Source organism: Hyperolius riggenbachi, chromosome 2 (genome assembly GCF_040937935.1).
Source record: "Hyperolius riggenbachi isolate aHypRig1 chromosome 2, aHypRig1.pri, whole genome shotgun sequence".
Taxonomy (NCBI): Eukaryota; Metazoa; Chordata; class Amphibia; order Anura; family Hyperoliidae; genus Hyperolius; species Hyperolius riggenbachi.
In genome coordinates, this window is record NC_090647.1 from 3283172 (window position 1) to 3302024 (window position 18853).

At 46.2% G+C, this 18853-nt stretch overlaps 1 protein-coding gene across 3 annotated transcripts in view; it reads left to right on the forward strand.

Moving 5' to 3' along the window:
- The first annotated feature begins 529 nt into the window (after positions 1 to 529).
- The window catches only part of RRP8 (ribosomal RNA processing 8), a 49787-nt gene continuing 31463 nt past the window's right edge, over positions 530 to 18853 (forward strand). Inside the window, exon 1 of one of the 3 annotated variants that reach the window (XM_068263980.1) lies at positions 530 to 586. The gene's annotated coding sequence lies outside the window, so the exon portion shown is untranslated. Of the gene's footprint in view, positions 587 to 1863; positions 2096 to 2180; positions 2242 to 18853 lie in introns of those variants that run through there. The other 2 variants (XM_068263962.1, XM_068263971.1) reach the window with 2 other exon arrangements.

Here is an 18853-nt window from a genome sequence, read left to right on the forward strand (position 1 = left end):
TAGGAAGGGTTGAGGAGTCAGGACAAGAGACCAATAAAAGTTGTTAGGATAGTCAGGAGCTGCAGCAAATAATACCTGACATCTAATCCTCCAGCACCCTGCAGCGTGTGCCCTATAAGCTTGTTGCACAGGGAAAGCATCATTGCGGGGGAGGGAGGGAGGGGGATCAGCAAGTTACACTGACAGCCCTGCTTGTGACTGCTCTAGTCAGTTCAGCACTCACCCTCGAGTCTGCACAGGCATGTAACAGCTGCTGTGGGAGTTTCAAAAGTTGTAGCTGCAGCTTTTAGGAGTCAGGACTGCCAGCTCCCCTCTCCCCTTGCACGCAGAAAAGACCAACCTCGCCCCCATCCCCCTCACTCATTCACAGTGAGCTCCCATCTCCCATTTGCAGAGCGCAGCTTAAATGATACACTCTCTCCCACCTGCCCCTGAAGTTTTCTCTGTGATGATCGTGCATGTTCTTCATCAGCCGTGCGCTCTCTGCCTGCTCTCCCTGCACGTCCAGTGTAATCACGTGGCATGCAGAGAATGTGGAGAGAGCGGCGCTAGTGATGAAGATGGACGATCGGAGAGAACATCAGGGGTAGGTGATGGAGTTTCATTTAAGCCGCACACTGCGCTCTGCAAATAGGAGAGACACAGGAGGGGAAGCATGGGAGGAATGAAGTCGGGCCCCTTCTCCGCAGACTCCTCTCCACATATATTGCCTGCCCCTGACATCACTGACTGGACTAGTGTTGTCCGGATCATGAACGATTCGGATCTTTCTATTTTATGAGTGGATCATCCGAATCATCAAAATGAACGATTCGGATCGCAAAAGGGGCGGGCCAGGAGCGACACGCCCCCTCTCAGCGGGCAGCGGGGTCCTGGAAGCAGAGCTGAGATGGATCGCTCTGTTGGAGGGGAGCCAGTCTTGCAGGGAGAGAGGTAGATGAGAGAGAGGGGACATGGGTGCCACTGCCAGATATGTGTAGAGCACACATACTGGCTGCAATGTGCTGCCCATTATAGGCTGGCTGTTCTGTAGTTGTGCACAGTGATCACATTGGAAACTTTTGGCTCAGCACAGCTCAGTAACTTTGCAGACAGTGTGATTGCAGCGCAATATAATCCTCCTGCACTCGGCACTAAAAAGCTGCACTTATCTCCGGGGAATGCGTTTGCAGTCAAAGTGTACAGATGAGCATATAGGTGAAATATATGTAAAGCATATGATTGCAGCATGTGGGTATTGTGTGCAAACATTTCTGCTCCCTGCTCGTCCCTCCTCCCTTCTCTGTCCACTCCCTGCCCTCTGTCCATCTTCTCCCCTTCTCTGTGTGTCCTCCCCCCTCCCCTTCTCTGTCCACTCCCTGCCCTCTGTGCATCTTCTCCCCCTCTCTGTGTGTCCTCCCCCCTCCCTTCTCTGTCCACTCCCTGCCCTCTGTGCATCTTCTCCCCCTCTCTGTGTGTCCTCCCCCCTCCCTTCTCTGTCCACTCCCTGCCCTCTGTCCATCTTCTCCCCTTCTCTGTGTGTCCACGCCCCTCCCCTTCTCCTGTCCACTCCCTGCCCTCTGTCCATCTTCTCCCCTTCTCTCTGTGTGCCCGCCCCCCTCCCCTTCTCCTGCCCACAGCAGGGAAAGACCTGTCCTGCTAGTCATTTCACCCCCCAATGCTTCGGTAGTAAAATGATCCGAGATTCGAATCAAAGATCCGAATCTCTTCAATGATCCGATTCGAATCATCCGGATCATTGAAAAGATCCGAACTTCCCATCTCTAATCAGGACTGCACTTCTGCCTGCCTGGGTGTCAGCCCCTAGCCATGGTGACACCCAGAGCGATCCGCCCTCTGCGCACGCCCCTAGAGACACCACTGCTGGCCGCAGCAGCCAATCAGAGACTGTAGTCTCAGTCTCCGGCTCTATAGAACAATCGGCTCTTCCTTGTGCTTGGCCGCTCGGCTCACTTTAAAGAGCCGGCTCGTGTTCGGCTCCGAACGGCTCTCTTCTTCCCCGGACATTTCAAAAAACCGGCCGGATGCCCCAGACAGTTCTAAAAAAGAGGACCTGTCCGGGGAAAAGAGGACGCATGGTCACCCTAACATAGGGGTCAGTATATAGTACATACACACAGGGGTCTGTGTAGTATATACATGGAGGGGTGCAGTAGCGCTCCTCCGCCAGCAGGGGTCAGTGTGGCAGTGTGTGTGATCAGAGCACGTGGTACACGTGCAGGCAGTGAGTTCCGGTTGGAGGTGAGTGTGCTGGTGGGGAGAGCTGTATTGGGGTGCAGGGAGGGGGATGGGGGGAGCTGCAGAGGATACAATGTTACTGATCTGCTGTTGTGCGTCCCTCTCCCGCCTGATACACTTATTATCGGAGCTGTATGTATGTGTGTGTGCTGTGTGTATATAGTATATATGTGGCTGCTGTGTGTATATAGTATATATGTGGCTGCTGTGTGTATGGAGTATATATATGGCTGCTGTGTGTATGGAGTATATATGGGGCCGCTGTGTGTATGGGGTATATATGTGGCTGCTGTGTGTATGGAGTATATATGTGGCTGCTGTGTGTATATAGTATATATGTGGCTGCTGTGTGTATATAGTATATATGTGGCTGCTGTGTGTATATAGTATATATGTGGCTGCTGTGTGTATGGAGTATATATGTGGCTGCTGTGTGTATGGGGTATATATGTGGCTGCTGTGTGTATGGAGTATATATGTGGCTGCTGTGTGTATATAGTATATATGTGGCTGCTGTGTGTATATAGTATATATGTGGCTGCTGTGTGTATATAGTATATATGTGGCTGCTGTGTGTATGGAGTATATATGTGGCTGCTGTGTGTATGGAGTATATATGGGGCTGCTGTGTGTATGGAGTATATATGGGGCTGCTGTGTGTATGGAGTATATATGGGGCTGCTGTGTGTATGGAGTATATATGGGGCTGCTGTGTGTATGGAGTATATATGGGGCTGCTGTGTGTATGGAGTATATATGGGGCTGCTGTGTGTATGGAGTATATATGGGGCCGCTGTGTGTATGGGGTATATATGTGGCCGCTGTGTGTATGGGGTATATATGTGGCTGCTGTGTGTATGGAGTATATATGGGGCTGCTGTGTGTATGGAGTATATATGGGGCTGCTGTGTGTATGGAGTATATATGGGGCTGCTGTGTGTATGGAGTATATATGTGGCTGCTGTGTGTATGGAGTATATATGTGGCTGCTGTGTGTATGGAGTATATATGTGGCTGCTGTGTGTATGGAGTATATATGGGGCTGCTGTGTGTATGGAGTATATATGTGGCTGCTGTGTGTATGGAGTATATATGTGGCTGCTGTGTGTATGGAGTATATATGGGGCCGCTGTGTGTATGGAGTATATATGGGGCCGCTGTGTGTATGGAGTATATATGTGACTGCTGTGTGTATGGAGTATATATGCGGCTGCTGTGTGTATGGAGTATATATGCGGCTGCTGTGTGTATGGAGTATATATGGGGCCGCTGTGTGTATGGAGTATATATGTGGCTGCTGTGTGTATGGAGTATATATGCGACTGCTGTGTGTATGGAGTATATATGCGACTGCTGTGTGTATATGGAGTATATATGTGGCTGCTGTGTATATGGAGTATATATGTGGCTGCTGTGTATATGGAGTATATATGTGGCTGCTGTGTGTATGGAGTATATATGGGGCCGCTGTGTGTATGGAGTATATATGTGGCTGCTGTGTGTATGGAGTATATATGTGGCTGCTGTGTGTATGGAGTATATATGGGGCTGCTGTGTGTATGGAGTGTATATATGGGGCTGCTGTGTGTATGGAGTATATATGGGGCTGCTGTGTGTATGGAGTATATATGGGGCTGCTGTGTGTATGGAGTATATATGTGGCTGCTGTGTGTATGGAGTATATATGTGGCTGCTGTGTGTATGGAGTATACATGGGGCTGCTGTGTGTATGGAGTATATATGGGGCTGCTGTGTGTATGGAGTATATATGGGGCCGCTGTGTGTATGGAGTATATATGGGGCCGCTGTGTGTATGGAGTATATATGGGGCCGCTGTGTGTATGGAGTATATATGGGGCCGCTGTGTGTATGGAGTATATATGTGGCTGCTGTGTGTATGGAGTATATATGCGGCTGCTGTGTGTATATGGAGTATATATGTGGCTGCTGTGTATATGGAGTATATATGTGGCTGCTGTGTGTATGGAGTATATATGGGGCTGCTGTGTGTATGGAGTATATATGGGGCTGCTGTGTGTATGGAGTATATATGTGGCTGCTGTGTGTATGGAGTATATATGTGGCTGCTGTGTGTATGGAGTATACATGGGGCTGCTGTGTGTATGGAGTATATATGGGGCTGCTGTGTGTATGGAGTATATATGGGGCTGCTGTGTGTATGGAGTATATATGGGGCCGCTGTGTGTATGGAGTATATATGGGGCCGCTGTGTGTATGGAGTATATATGGGGCCGCTGTGTGTATGGAGTATATATGTGGCTGCTGTGTGTATGGAGTATATATGTGGCTGCTGTGTGTATGGAGTATATATGTAGCTGCTGTGTGTATGGAGTATATATGGGGCTGCTGTGTGTATGGAGTATATATGGGGCTGCTGTGTGTATGGAGTATATATGGGGCTGCTGTGTGTATGGAGTATATATGGGGCTGCTGTGTGTATGGAGTATATATGTGGCTGCTGTGTGTATGGAGTATACATGTGGCTGCTGTGTGTATGGAGTATACATGGGGCTGCTGTGTGTATGGAGTATACATGGGGCTGCTGTGTGTATGGAGTATATATGTGGCTGCTGTGTGTATGGAGTATATATATGTGGCTGCTGTGTGTATGGAGTATATATGTGGCTGCTGTGTGTATGGAGTATATATGTGGCTGCTGTGTGTATGGAGTATATATGTGGCTGCTGTGTGTATGGAGTATATATGTGGCTGCTGTGTGTATGGAGTATATATGGGGCTGCTGTGTGTATGGAGTATATATGGGGCTGCTGTGTGTATGGAGTATATATGGGGCTGCTGTGTGTATGGAGTATATATGTGGCTGCTGTGTGTATGGAGTATATATGGGGCTGCTGTGTGTATGGAGTATATATGTGGCTGCTGTGTGTATGGAGTATATATATGTGGCTGCTGTGTGTATGGAGTATATATGTGGCTGCTGTGTGTATGGAGTATATATATGGGGCTGCTGTGTGTATGGAGTATATATGGGGCTGCTGTGTGTATGGAGTATATATGTGGCTGCTGTGTGTATGGAGTATATATGTGGCTGCTGTGTGTATGGAGTATATATGTGGCTGCTGTGTGTATGGAGTATATATGTGGCTGCTGTGTGTATGGAGTATATATGTGGCTGCTGTGTGTATGGAGTATATATGTGGCTGCTGTGTGTATGGAGTATATATGTGGCTGCTGTGTGTATGGAGTATATATGTGGCTGCTGTGTGTATGGAGTATATATGTGGCTGCTGTGTGTATGGAGTATATATGTGGCTGCTGTGTGTATGGAGTGTATATATGGGGCTGCTGTGTGTATGGAGTATATATGGGGCTGCTGTGTGTATGGAGTATATATGGGGCTGCTGTGTGTATGGAGTATATATGGGGCTGCTGTGTGTATGGAGTATATATGGGGCCGCTGTGTGTATGGAGTATATATGTGGCTGCTGTGTGTATGGAGTATATATGCGGCTGCTGTGTGTATATGGAGTATATATGTGGCTGCTGTGTATATGGAGTATATATGGGGCTGCTGTGTGTATGGAGTATATATGGGGCTGCTGTGTGTATGGAGTATATATGTGGGTGCTGTGTGTATGGAGTATATATGTGGGTGCTGTGTGTATGGAGTATATATGGGGCTGCTGTGTGTATGGAGTATATATGGGGCTGCTGTGTGTATGGAGTATATATGGGGCTGCTGTGTGTATGGAGTATATATGTGGCTGCTGTGTGTATGGAGTATATATGTGGCTGCTGTGTGTATGGAGTATATATGTGGCTGCTGTGTGTATGGAGTGTATATGGGGCTGCTGTGTATATGGAGTGTATATGTGGCTGCTGTGTGTATGGAGTATATATGGGGCTGCCGTGTGTATGGAGTATATGTGGGGCTGCTGTGTATATGGAGTATATATGTGGCTGCTGTATGTATGGAGTATATATGTGGCTGCTGTGTGTATGGAGTGTATATGGGGCTGCTGTGTATATGGAGTATATATGGGGCCGCTGTATGTATGGAGTATATATGTGGCTGCTGTGTGTATGGAGTGTATATGGGGCTGCTGTGTATATGGAGTATATATGGGGCCGCTGTATGTATGGAGTATATATGTGGCTGCTTTGTGTATGGAGTATATATGGGGCTGCTGTGTGTATGGAGTATATATGTGGCTGCTGTGTGTATGGAGTATATATGGGGCTGCTGTATGTATGGAATATATATGTGGCTGCTGTGTGTATGGAGTATATATGGGGCTGCTGTGTGTATGGAGTATATATATGTGGCTGCTGTGTGTATGGAGTATATATGTGGCTGCTGTGTGTATGGGGTATATATGTGGCTGCTGTGTGTATGGAGTATATATGGGGCTGCTGTGTGTATGGAGTATATATGGGGCTGCTGTGTGTATGGAGTATATATGTGGCTGCTGTGTGTATGGAGTATATATGGGGCTGCTGTGTGTATGGAGTATATATGGGGCTGCTGTGTGTATGGAGTATATATGTGGCTGCTGTGTGTATGGGGTATATATATGTGGCTGCTGTGTGTATGGAGTATATATGTGGCTGCTGTGTGTATGGAGTATATATGTGGCTGCTGTGTGTATGGAGTATATATGTGGCTGCTGTGTGTATGGAGTATATATGTGGCTGCTGTGTGTATGGAGTATATATGTGGCTGCTGTGTGTATGGAGTATATATGGGGCCGCTGTGTGTATGGAGTATATATGGGGCTGCTGTGTGTATGGAGTATATATGGGGCTGCTGTGTGTATGGGGTGTATATATATGTGGCTGCTGTGTGTATGTAGTATGTATATGTGTGGCTGCTGTGTATATGGAGTATATATGGGGCCGCTGTGTGTATGGAGTATATATGGGGCTGCTGTGTGTATGGAGTATATATGTGGCTGCTGTATGTATGGGGTATATATGTGGCTGCTGTGTGTATGGAGTATATATGTGGCTGCTGTGTGTATGGAGTATATGTGTGGCTGCTGTGTGTATGGAGTATATATGGGGCTGCTGTGTGTATGGAGTATATATGGGGCTGCTGTGTGTATGGAGTATATATGGGGTTGCTGTGTGTATGGAGTATATATGTGGCTGCTGTGTGTATGGAGTATATATGGGGCTGCTGTGTGTATGGAGTATATATGGGGCTGCTGTGTGTATGGAGTATATATGTGGCTGCTGTGTGTATGGAGTATATATGTGGCTGCTGTGTGTATGGAGTATATATGGGGCTGCTGTGTGTATGGAGTATATATGTGGCTGCTGTGTGTATGGAGTATATATGTGGCTGCTGTGTGTATGGAGTATATATGTGGCTGCTGTGTGTATGGAGTATATATGTGGCTGCTGTGTGTATGGAGTATATATGCGGCTGCTGTGTGTATGGAGTATATATGCGGCTGCTGTGTGTATGGAGTATATATGCGGCTGCTGTGTGTATATGGAGTATATATGTGGCTGCTGTGTATATGGAGTATATATGTGGCTGCTGTGTATATGGAGTATATATGTGGCTGCTGTGTGTATGGAGTATATATGTGGCTGCTGTGTGTATGGAGTATATATGTGGCTGCTGTGTGTATGGAGTATATATGTGGCTGCTGTGTGTATGGAGTATATATGGGGCTGCTGTGTGTATGGAGTAAATATGGGGCTGCTGTGTGTATGGAGTATATATGTGGCTGCTGTGTGTATGGGGTATATATGGGGCTGCTGTGTGTATGGAGTATATATGTGGCTGCTGTGTGTATGGAGTATATATGTGGCTGCTGTGTGTATGGAGTATATATGTGGCTGCTGTGTGTATGGAGTATATATATGGGGCTGCTGTGTGTATGGAGTATATATGTGGCTGCTGTGTGTATGGAGTATATATATATGGGGCTGCTGTGTGTATGGAGTATATATGTGGCTGCTGTGTGTATGGAGTATATATATATGGGGCTGCTGTGTGTATGGAGTATATATGTGGCTGCTGTGTGTATGGAGTATATATGTGGCTGCTGTGTGTATGGAGTATATGTGTGGCTGCTGTGTGTATGGAGTATATATGGGGCTGCTGTGTGTATGGAGTATATATGGGGCTGCTGTGTGTATGGAGTATATATGGGGCTGCTGTGTGTATGGAATAAATATGGGGCTGCTGTGTGTATGGAGTATATATGTGGCTGCTGTGTGTATGGGGTATATATGGGGCTGCTGTGTGTATGGGGTATATATGTGGCTGCTGTGTGTATGGAGTATATATGTGGCTGCTGTGTGTATGGAGTATATATGTGGCTGCTGTGTGTATGGAGTATATATGTGGCTGCTGTGTGTATGGAGTATATATGTGGCTGCTGTGTGTATGGAGTATATATGTGGCTGCTGTGTGTATGGAGTATATATGTGGCTGCTGTGTGTATGGAGTATATATGGGGCTGCTGTGTGTATGGAGTATATATGGGGCTGCTGTGTGTATGGAGTATATATGGGGCTGCTGTGTGTATGGAGTATATATGTGTGGCCGCTGTGTGTATGGAGTATATATGGGGCCGCTGTGTGTATGGAGTATATATGGGGCTGCTGTGTGTATGGAGTATATATGGGGCCGCTGTGTGTATGGAGTATATATGGGGCTGCTGTGTGTATGGAGTATATATGGGGCTGCTGTGTGTATGGAGTATATATGGGGCTGCTGTGTGTATATGGAGTATATATGGGGCTGCTGTGTGTATGGAGTATATATGTGGCTGCTGTGTGTATATGGAGTATATATGTGGCTGCTGTGTGTATATGGAGTATATATGTGGCTGCTGTGTGTATGGAGTATATATGGGGCCGCTGTGTGTATGGAGTATATATGTGGCCGCTGTGTGTATGGAGTGTATATATGTGGCCGCTGTGTGTATGGAGTATATATGTGGCCGCTGTGTGTATGGAGTATATATGGGGCTGCTGTGTGTATGGAGTATATATGGGGCTGCTGTGTGTATGGAGTATATATGGGGCTGCTGTGTGTATGGAGTATATATGTGGCTGCTGTGTGTATGGAGTATATATGGGGCTGCTGTGTGTATGGAGTATATATGGGGCTGCTGTGTGTATGGAATAAATATGGGGCTGCTGTGTGTATGGAGTATATATGTGGCTGCTGTGTGTATGGGGTATATATGGGGCTGCTGTGTGTATGGAGTATATATGTGGCTGCTGTGTGTATGGAGTATATATGTGGCTGCTGTGTGTATGGAGTATATATGTGGCTGCTGTGTGTATGGAGTATATATGTGGCTGCTGTGTGTATGGAGTATATATGTGGCTGCTGTGTGTATGGAGTATATATGGGGCTGCTGTGTGTATGGAGTATATATGGGGCTGCTGTGTGTATGGAGTATATATGTGTGGCTGCTGTGTGTATGGAGTATATATGGGGCCGCTGTGTGTATGGAGTATATATGGGGCCGCTGTGTGTATGGAGTATATATGGGGCTGCTGTGTGTATGGAGTATATATGGGGCCGCTGTGTGTATGGAGTATATATGGGGCTGCTGTGTGTATATGGAGTATATATGGGGCTGCTGTGTGTATGGAGTATATATGTGGCTGCTGTGTGTATATGGAGTATATATGTGGCTGCTGTGTGTATATGGAGTATATATGTGGCTGCTGTGTGTATGGAGTATATATGGGGCCGCTGTGTGTATGGAGTATATATGTGGCCGCTGTGTGTATGGAGTGTATATATGTGGCCGCTGTGTGTATGGAGTATATATGTGGCCGCTGTGTGTATGGAGTATATATGGGGCTGCTGTGTGTATGGAGTATATATGGGGCTGCTGTGTGTATGGAGTATATATGGGGCTGCTGTGTGTATGGAGTATATATGTGGCTGCTGTGTGTATGGAGTATATATGGGGCTGCTGTGTGTATGGAGTATATATGGGGCTGCTGTGTGTATGGAATAAATATGGGGCTGCTGTGTGTATGGAGTATATATGTGGCTGCTGTGTGTATGGAGTATATATATGGAGTATATATGTGGCTGCTGTGTGTATGGAGTATATATGTGGCTGCTGTGTGTATGGAGTATATATGGGGCTGCTGTGTGTATGGAGTATATATGGGGCTGCTGTGTGTATGGAGTATATATGGGGCTGCTGTGTGTAGGGAGTATATATGGGGCTGCTGTGTGTAGGGAGTATATATGGGGCTGCTGTGTGTAGGGAGTATATATGGGGCTGCTGTGTGTAGGGAGTATATATGGGGCTGCTGTGTGTAGGGAGTATATATGGGGCTGCTGTGTGTATGGAGTATATATGTGGGTGCTGTGTGTATGGAGTATATATGTGGGTGCTGTGTGTATGGAGTATATATGGGGCTGCTGTGTGTATGGAGTATATATGGGGCTGCTGTGTGTATGGAGTATATATGGGGCTGCTGTGTGTATGGAGTATATATGTGGCTGCTGTGTGTATGGAGTATATATGTGGCTGCTGTGTGTATGGAGTATATATGTGGCTGCTGTGTGTATGGAGTGTATATGGGGCTGCTGTGTATATGGAGTATATATGTGGCTGCTGTGTGTATGGAGTATATATGGGGCTGCCGTGTGTATGGAGTATATGTGGGGCTGCTGTGTATATGGAGTATATATGTGGCTGCTGTATGTATGGAGTATATATGTGGCTGCTGTGTGTATGGAGTGTATATGGGGCTGCTGTGTATATGGAGTATATATGGGGCCGCTGTATGTATGGAGTATATATGTGGCTGCTGTGTGTATGGAGTGTATATGGGGCTGCTGTGTATATGGAGTATATATGGGGCCGCTGTATGTATGGAGTATATATGTGGCTGCTTTGTGTATGGAGTATATATGGGGCTGCTGTGTGTATGGAGTATATATGTGGCTGCTGTGTGTATGGAGTATATATGGGGCTGCTGTATGTATGGAATATATATGTGGCTGCTGTGTGTATGGAGTATATATGGGGCTGCTGTGTGTATGGAGTGTATATATATGTGGCTGCTGTGTGTATGGAGTATATATGTGGCTGCTGTGTGTATGGGGTATATATGGGGCTGCTGTGTGTATGGAGTATATATGGGGCTGCTGTGTGTATGGAGTATATATGGGGCTGCTGTGTGTATGGAGTATATATGTGGCTGCTGTGTGTATGGAGTATATATGTGGCTGCTGTGTGTATGGAGTATATATGGGGCTGCTGTGTGTATGGAGTATATATGTGGCTGCTGTGTGTATGGGGTATATATATGTGGCTGCTGTGTGTATGGAGTATATATGTGGCTGCTGTGTGTATGGAGTATATATGTGGCTGCTGTGTGTATGGAGTATATATGTGGCTGCTGTGTGTATGGAGTATATATGTGGCTGCTGTGTGTATGGAGTATATATGGGGCCGCTGTGTGTATGGAGTATATATGGGGCTGCTGTGTGTATGGAGTATATATGGGGCTGCTGTGTGTATGGGGTGTATATATATGTGGCTGCTGTGTGTATGGAGTATGTATATGTGTGGCTGCTGTGTATATGGAGTATATATGGGGCCGCTGTGTGTATGGAGTATATATGGGGCTGCTGTGTGTATGGAGTATATATGTGGCTGCTGTATGTATGGGGTATATATGTGGCTGCTGTGTGTATGGAGTATATATGTGGCTGCTGTGTGTATGGAGTATATATGTGGCTGCTGTGTGTATGGAGTATATATGGGGCTGCTGTGTGTATGGAGTATATATGGGGTTGCTGTGTGTATGGAGTATATATGTGGCTGCTGTGTGTATGGAGTATATATGGGGCTGCTGTGTGTATGGAGTATATATGGGGCTGCTGTGTGTATGGAGTATATATGTGGCTGCTGTGTATATGGAGTATATATGTGGCTGCTGTGTGTATGGAGTATATATGGGGCTGCTGTGTGTATGGAGTATATATGGGGCTGCTGTGTATATGGAGTATATATGTGGCTGCTGTGTGTATGGAGTATATATGTGGCTGCTGTGTGTATGGAGTATATATGTGGCTGCTGTGTGTATGGAGTATATATGTGGCTGCTGTGTGTATGGAGTATATATGCGGCTGCTGTGTGTATGGAGTATATATGCGGCTGCTGTGTGTATATGGAGTATATATGTGGCTGCTGTGTATATGGAGTATATATGTGGCTGCTGTGTATATGGAGTATATATGTGGCTGCTGTGTGTATGGAGTATATATGTGGCTGCTGTGTGTATGGAGTATATATGTGGCTGCTGTGTGTATGGAGTATATATGGGGCTGCTGTGTGTATGGAGTAAATATGGGGCTGCTGTGTGTATGGAGTATATATGTGGCTGCTGTGTGTATGGGGTATATATGGGGCTGCTGTGTGTATGGAGTATATATGTGGCTGCTGTGTGTATGGAGTATATATGTGGCTGCTGTGTGTATGGAGTATATATATGGGGCTGCTGTGTGTATGGAGTATATATGTGGCTGCTGTGTGTATGGAGTATATATATATGGGGCTGCTGTGTGTATGGAGTATATATGTGGCTGCTGTGTGTATGGAGTATATATATATGGGGCTGCTGTGTGTATGGAGTATATATGTGGCTGCTGTGTGTATGGAGTATATATGTGGCTGCTGTGTGTATGGAGTATATATATGTGGTCGCTGTGTGTATGGAGTATATATGGGGCTGCTGTATGTATGGAGTATATATGTGGCTGCTGTGTGTATGGAGTATATATATATGGGGCTGCTGTGTGTATGGAGTATATATGTGGCTGCTGTGTGTATGGAGTATATATATATGGGGCTGCTGTGTGTATGGAGTATATATGGGGCTGCTGTGTGTATGGAGTATATATGTGGCTGCTGTGTATATGGAGTATATATATGTGGTCGCTGTGTGTATGGAGTATATATGGGGCTGCTGTATGTATGGAGTATATATGTGGCTGCTGTGTGTATGGAGTATATATGGGGCTGCTGTGTGTATGGAGTATATATGGGGCTGCTGTGTGTATGGAGTATATATGGGGCTGCTGTGTGTATGGAGTATATATGGGGCTGCTGTGTGTATGGTGTATATATATGTGGCTGCTGTGTGTATGGAGTATATATGGGGCTGCTGTGTGTATGGAGTATATATGTGGCTGCTGTGTGTATGGAGTATATATGGGGCTGCTGTGTGTATGGAGTATATATGGGGCTGCTGTGTGTATGGAGTATATATGGGGCTGCTGTGTGTATGGAGTATATATGGGGCTGCTGTGTGTATGGAGTATATATGGGGCTGCTGTGTGTATGGAGTATATATGTGGCCGCTGTGTGTATGGAGTATATATGTGGCCGCTGTGTGTATGGAGTATATATGGGGCTGCTGTGTGTATGGAGTATATATGGGCTGCTGTGTGTATGGAGTATATATGTGGTTGCTGTGTGTATGGAGTATATATATGTGGCCGCTGTGTGTATGGAGTATATATGGGGCTGCTGTGTGTATGGAGTATATATGCGGCTGCTTTGTGTATGGGGTATATATGTGGCTGCTGTGTGTATGGAGTATATATGGGGCTGCTGTGTGTATGGAGTATATATGGGGCTGCTGTGTGTATGGAGTATATATGGGGCTGCTGTGTGTATGGAGTATATATGGGGCTGCTGTGTGTAGGGAGTATATATGGGGCTGCTGTGTGTAGGGAGTATATATGGGGCTGCTGTGTGTAGGGAGTATATATGGGGCTGCTGTGTGTATGGAGTATATATGGGGCTGCTGTGTGTATGGAGTATATATGGGGCTGCTGTGTGTATGGAGTATATATGTGGCTGCTGTGTATATGGAGTATATATATGTGGTCGCTGTGTGTATGGAGTATATATGGGGCTGCTGTATGTATGGAGTATATATGTGGCTGCTGTGTGTATGGAGTATATATGGGGCTGCTGTGTGTATGGAGTATATATGGGGCTGCTGTGTGTATGGAGTATATATGGGGCTGCTGTGTGTATGGAGTATATATGGGGCTGCTGTGTGTATGGTGTATATATATGTGGCTGCTGTGTGTAGGGAGTATATATGGGGCTGCTGTGTGTAGGGAGTATATATGGGGCTGCTGTGTGTATGGAGTATATATATGTGGCTGCTGTGTGTATGGAGTATATATATGTGGCTGCTGTGTATGGAGTATATATGTGGCTGCTGTGTGTATGGAGTATATATGTGGCTGCTGTGTGTATGGAGTATATATGTGGCTGCTGTGTGTATGGAGTATATATGTGGTTGCTGTGTGTATGGAGTATATATGGGGCTGCTGTGTGTATGGAGTATATATGTGGCTGCTGTGTGTATGGAGTATATATGGGGCTGCTGTGTGTATGGAGTATATATGGGGCTGCTGTGTGTATGGAGTATATATGGGGCTGCTGTGTGTATGGAGTATATATGGGGCTGCTGTGTGTATGGAGTATATATGGGGCTGCTGTGTGTATGGAGTATATATGGGGCCGCTGTGTGTATGGAGTATATATGTGGCCGCTGTGTGTATGGAGTATATATGGGGCTGCTGTGTGTATGGAGTATATATGGGCTGCTGTGTGTATGGAGTATATATGGGGCTGCTGTGTGTATGGAGTATATATGGGGCTGCTGTGTGTATGGAGTATATATGGGCTGCTGTGTGTATGGAGTATATATGGGGCTGCTGTGTGTATGGAGTATATATGGGGCTGCTGTGTGTATGGAGTATATATGGGGCTGCTGTGTGTATGGAGTATATATGGGGCTGCTGTGTGTATGGAGTATATATGGGGCTGCTGTGTGTATGGAGTATATATGGGGCTGCTGTGTGTATGGAGTATATATGGGGCCGCTGTGTGTATGGAGTATATATGGGGCCGCTGTGTGTATGGAGTATATATGGGGCCGCTGTGTGTATGGAGTATATATGGGGCCGCTGTGTGTATGGAGTATATATGGGGCCGATGTGTGTATGGAGTATATATGGGGCCGATGTGTGTATGGAGTATATATGGGGCCGATGTGTGTATGGAGTATATATGGGGCCGATGTGTGTATGGGGTATATATGGGGCCGATGTGTGTATGGGGTATATATGGGGCCGATGTGTGTATGGGGTATATATGGGGCCGCTGTGTGTATGGAGTATATATGTGGCCGCTGTGTGTATGGAGTATATATGTGGCCGCTGTGTGTATGGGGTATATATGGGGCCGCTGTGTGTATGGGGTATATATGGGGCCGCTGTGTGTATGGAGTATATATGGGGCCGCTGTGTGTATGGAGTATATATGGGGCCGCTGTGTGTATGGAGTATATATGGGGCCGCTGTGTGTATGGAGTATATATGGGGCCGCTGTGTGTATGGAGTATATATGGGGCCGCTGTGTGTATGGAGTATATATGGGGCCGCTGTGTGTATGGAGTATATATGGGGCCGCTGTGTGTATGGAGTATATATGGGGCCGCTGTGTGTATGGAGTATATATGGGGCCGCTGTGTGTATGGAGTATATATGGGGCCGCTGTGTGTATGGGGTATATATGGGGCCGCTGTGTGTATGGGGTATATATGGGGCTGCTGTGTGTATGGGGTATATATGGGGCTGCTGTGTGTATGGGGTATATATGGGGCTGCTGTGTGTATGGAGTATATATGGGGCTGCTGTGTGTATGGAGTATATATGGGGCTGCTGTGTGTATGGAGTATATATGGGGCTGCTGTGTGTATGGAGTATATATGGGGCTGCTGTGTGTATGGAGTATATATGGGGCTGCTGTGTGTATGGAGTATATATGTGGCTGCTGTGTGTATGGAGTATATATGGGGCTGCTGTGTGTATGGAGTATATATGTGGCTGATGTGTGTATGGAGTATATATGTGGCCGCTGTGTGTATGGAGTATATATGTGGCCGCTGTGTGTATGGGGTATATATGTGGCTGCTGTGTGTATGGAGTATATATATGTGGCTGCTGTGTATGGAGTATATATGTGGCTGCTGTGTGTATGGAGTATATATGTGGCTGCTGTATGTATGGAGTATATATGTGGCTGCTGTATGTATGGAGTATATATGGGGCTGCTGTGTGTATGGAGTATATATGTGGCTGCTGTGTGTATGGAGTATATATATATGTGGCTGCTGTGTGTATGGAGTATATATGTGGCTGCTGTGTGTATGGAGTATATATGTGGCTGCTGTGTGTATGGAGTATATATGTGGCTGCTGCGTGTATGGAGTATATATGTGGCTGCTGCGTGTATGGAGTATATATGGGGCTGCTGCGTGTATGGAGTATATATGTGGCTGCTGTGTGTATGGAGTATATATGGGGCTGCTGCGTGTATGGAGTATATATGGGGCTGCTGTGTGTGTGGAGTATATATGGGGCTGCTGTATGTATGGAGTATATATGTGGCTGCTGTGTGTATGGAGTATATATGTGGCTGCTGTGTGTATGGAGTATATATGTGGCTGCTGTGTGTATGGAGTATATATGGGGCTGCTGTGTGTATGGGGTATATATGGGGCTGCTGTGTGTATGGGGTATATATGGGGCTGCTGTGTGTATGGAGTATATATGGGCTGCTGTGTGTATGGAGTATATATGCGGCTGCTGTGTGTATGAAGTATATATGCGGCTGCTGTGTGTATGGAGTATATATGTGGCTGCTGTGTGTATATGGAGTATATATGTGGCTGCTGTGTATATGGAGTATATATGCGGCTGCTGTGTGTATGGAGTATATATGTGGCTGCTGTGTGTATATGGAGTATATATGTGGCTGCTGTGTATATGGAGTATATATGTGGCTGCTGTGTGTATGGAGTATATATGTGGCTGCTGTGTGTATGGAGTATATATGGGGCCGCTGTGTGTATGGAGTATATATGGGGCCGCTGTGTGTATGGAGTATATATGGGGCCGCTGTGTGTATGGAGTATATATGGGGCCGCTGTGTGTATGGAGTATATATGTGGCCGCTGTGTGTATGGAGTGTATATATGGGGCCGCTGTGTGTATGGAGTATATATGGGGCCGCTGTGTGTATGGAGTATATATGGGGCCGCTGTGTGTATGGAGTATATATGGGGCTGCTGTGTGTATGGAGTATATATGGGGCTGCTGTGTGTATGGAGTATATATGGGGCTGCTGTGTGTATGGAGTATATATGGGGCTGCTGTGTGTATGGAGTATATATGGGGCTGCTGTGTGTATGGAGTATATATGGGGCTGCTGTGTGTATGGAGTATATATGGGGCTGCTGTGTGTATGGAGTATATATGGGGCTGCTGTGTGTATGGGGTATATATGTGGCTGCTGTGTGTATGGAGTATATATATGTGTGGCTGCTGTGTATATGGAGTATATATGGGGCCGCTGTGTGTATGGAGTATATATGGGGCTGCTGTGTGTATGGAGTATATATGGGGCTGCTGTGTGTATGGAGTATATATGGGGCTGCTGCGTGTATGGAGTATATATGGGGCTGCTGTGTGTATGGAGTATATATGGGGCTGCTGTGTGTATGGAGTATATATGGGGCTGCTGCGTGTATGGAGTATATATGGGGCTGCTGCGTGTATGGAGTATATATGGGGCTGCTGCGTGTATGGAGTATATATGTGGCTGCTGCGTGTATGGAGTATATATGTGGCTGCTGCGTGTATGGAGTATATATGTGGCTGCTGCGTGTATGGAGTATATATGTGGCTGCTGCGTGTATGGAGTATATATGTGGCTGCTGCGTGTATGGAGTATATATGTGGCTGCTGCGTGTATGGAGTATATATGGGGCTGCTGCGTGTATGGAGTATATATGTGGCTGCTGTGTGTATGGAGTATATATGTGGCTGCTGTGTGTATGGAGTATATATGTGGCTGCTGTGTGTATGGAGTATATATGTGGCTGCTGTGTGTATGGAGTATATATGTGGCTGCTGTGTGTATGGAGTATATATGTGGCTGCTGTGTGTATGGAGTATATATGGGGCTGCTGTGTGTATGGAGTATATATGGGGCTGCTGTGTGTATGGAGTAAATATGTGGCTGCTGTGTGTATGGGGTATATATGGGGCTGCTGTGTGTATGGGGTATATATGGGGCTGCTGTGTGTATGGGGTATATATGTGGCTGCTGTGTGTATGGAGTATGTATGGGGCTGCTGTGTGTAGGGAGTATGTATGGGGCTGCTGTGTGTAGGGAGTATATATGTGGCTGCTGTGTGCATGGAGTATATATGGGGCTGCTGTGTGCATGGAGTATATATGGGGCTGCTGTATGTATGGAGTATATATGTGGCTGCTGTGTGTATGGAGTATATATGTGGCTGCTGTGTGTATGGAGTATATATGGGGCTGATGTATGTATGGAGTGTATATGTGGCTGCTGTGTGAATGGAGTATATGTGTGGCTGCTGTGTGTATGGAGTATATGTGGGGCTGCTGTGTGTATGGAGTATATATGTGGCTGCTGTGTGTATGGAGTATATATGTGGCTGCTGTGTGTATGGAGTATGTATGGGGCTGCTTTGTGTATGGAGTATGTATGTGGCTGCTGTGTGTATG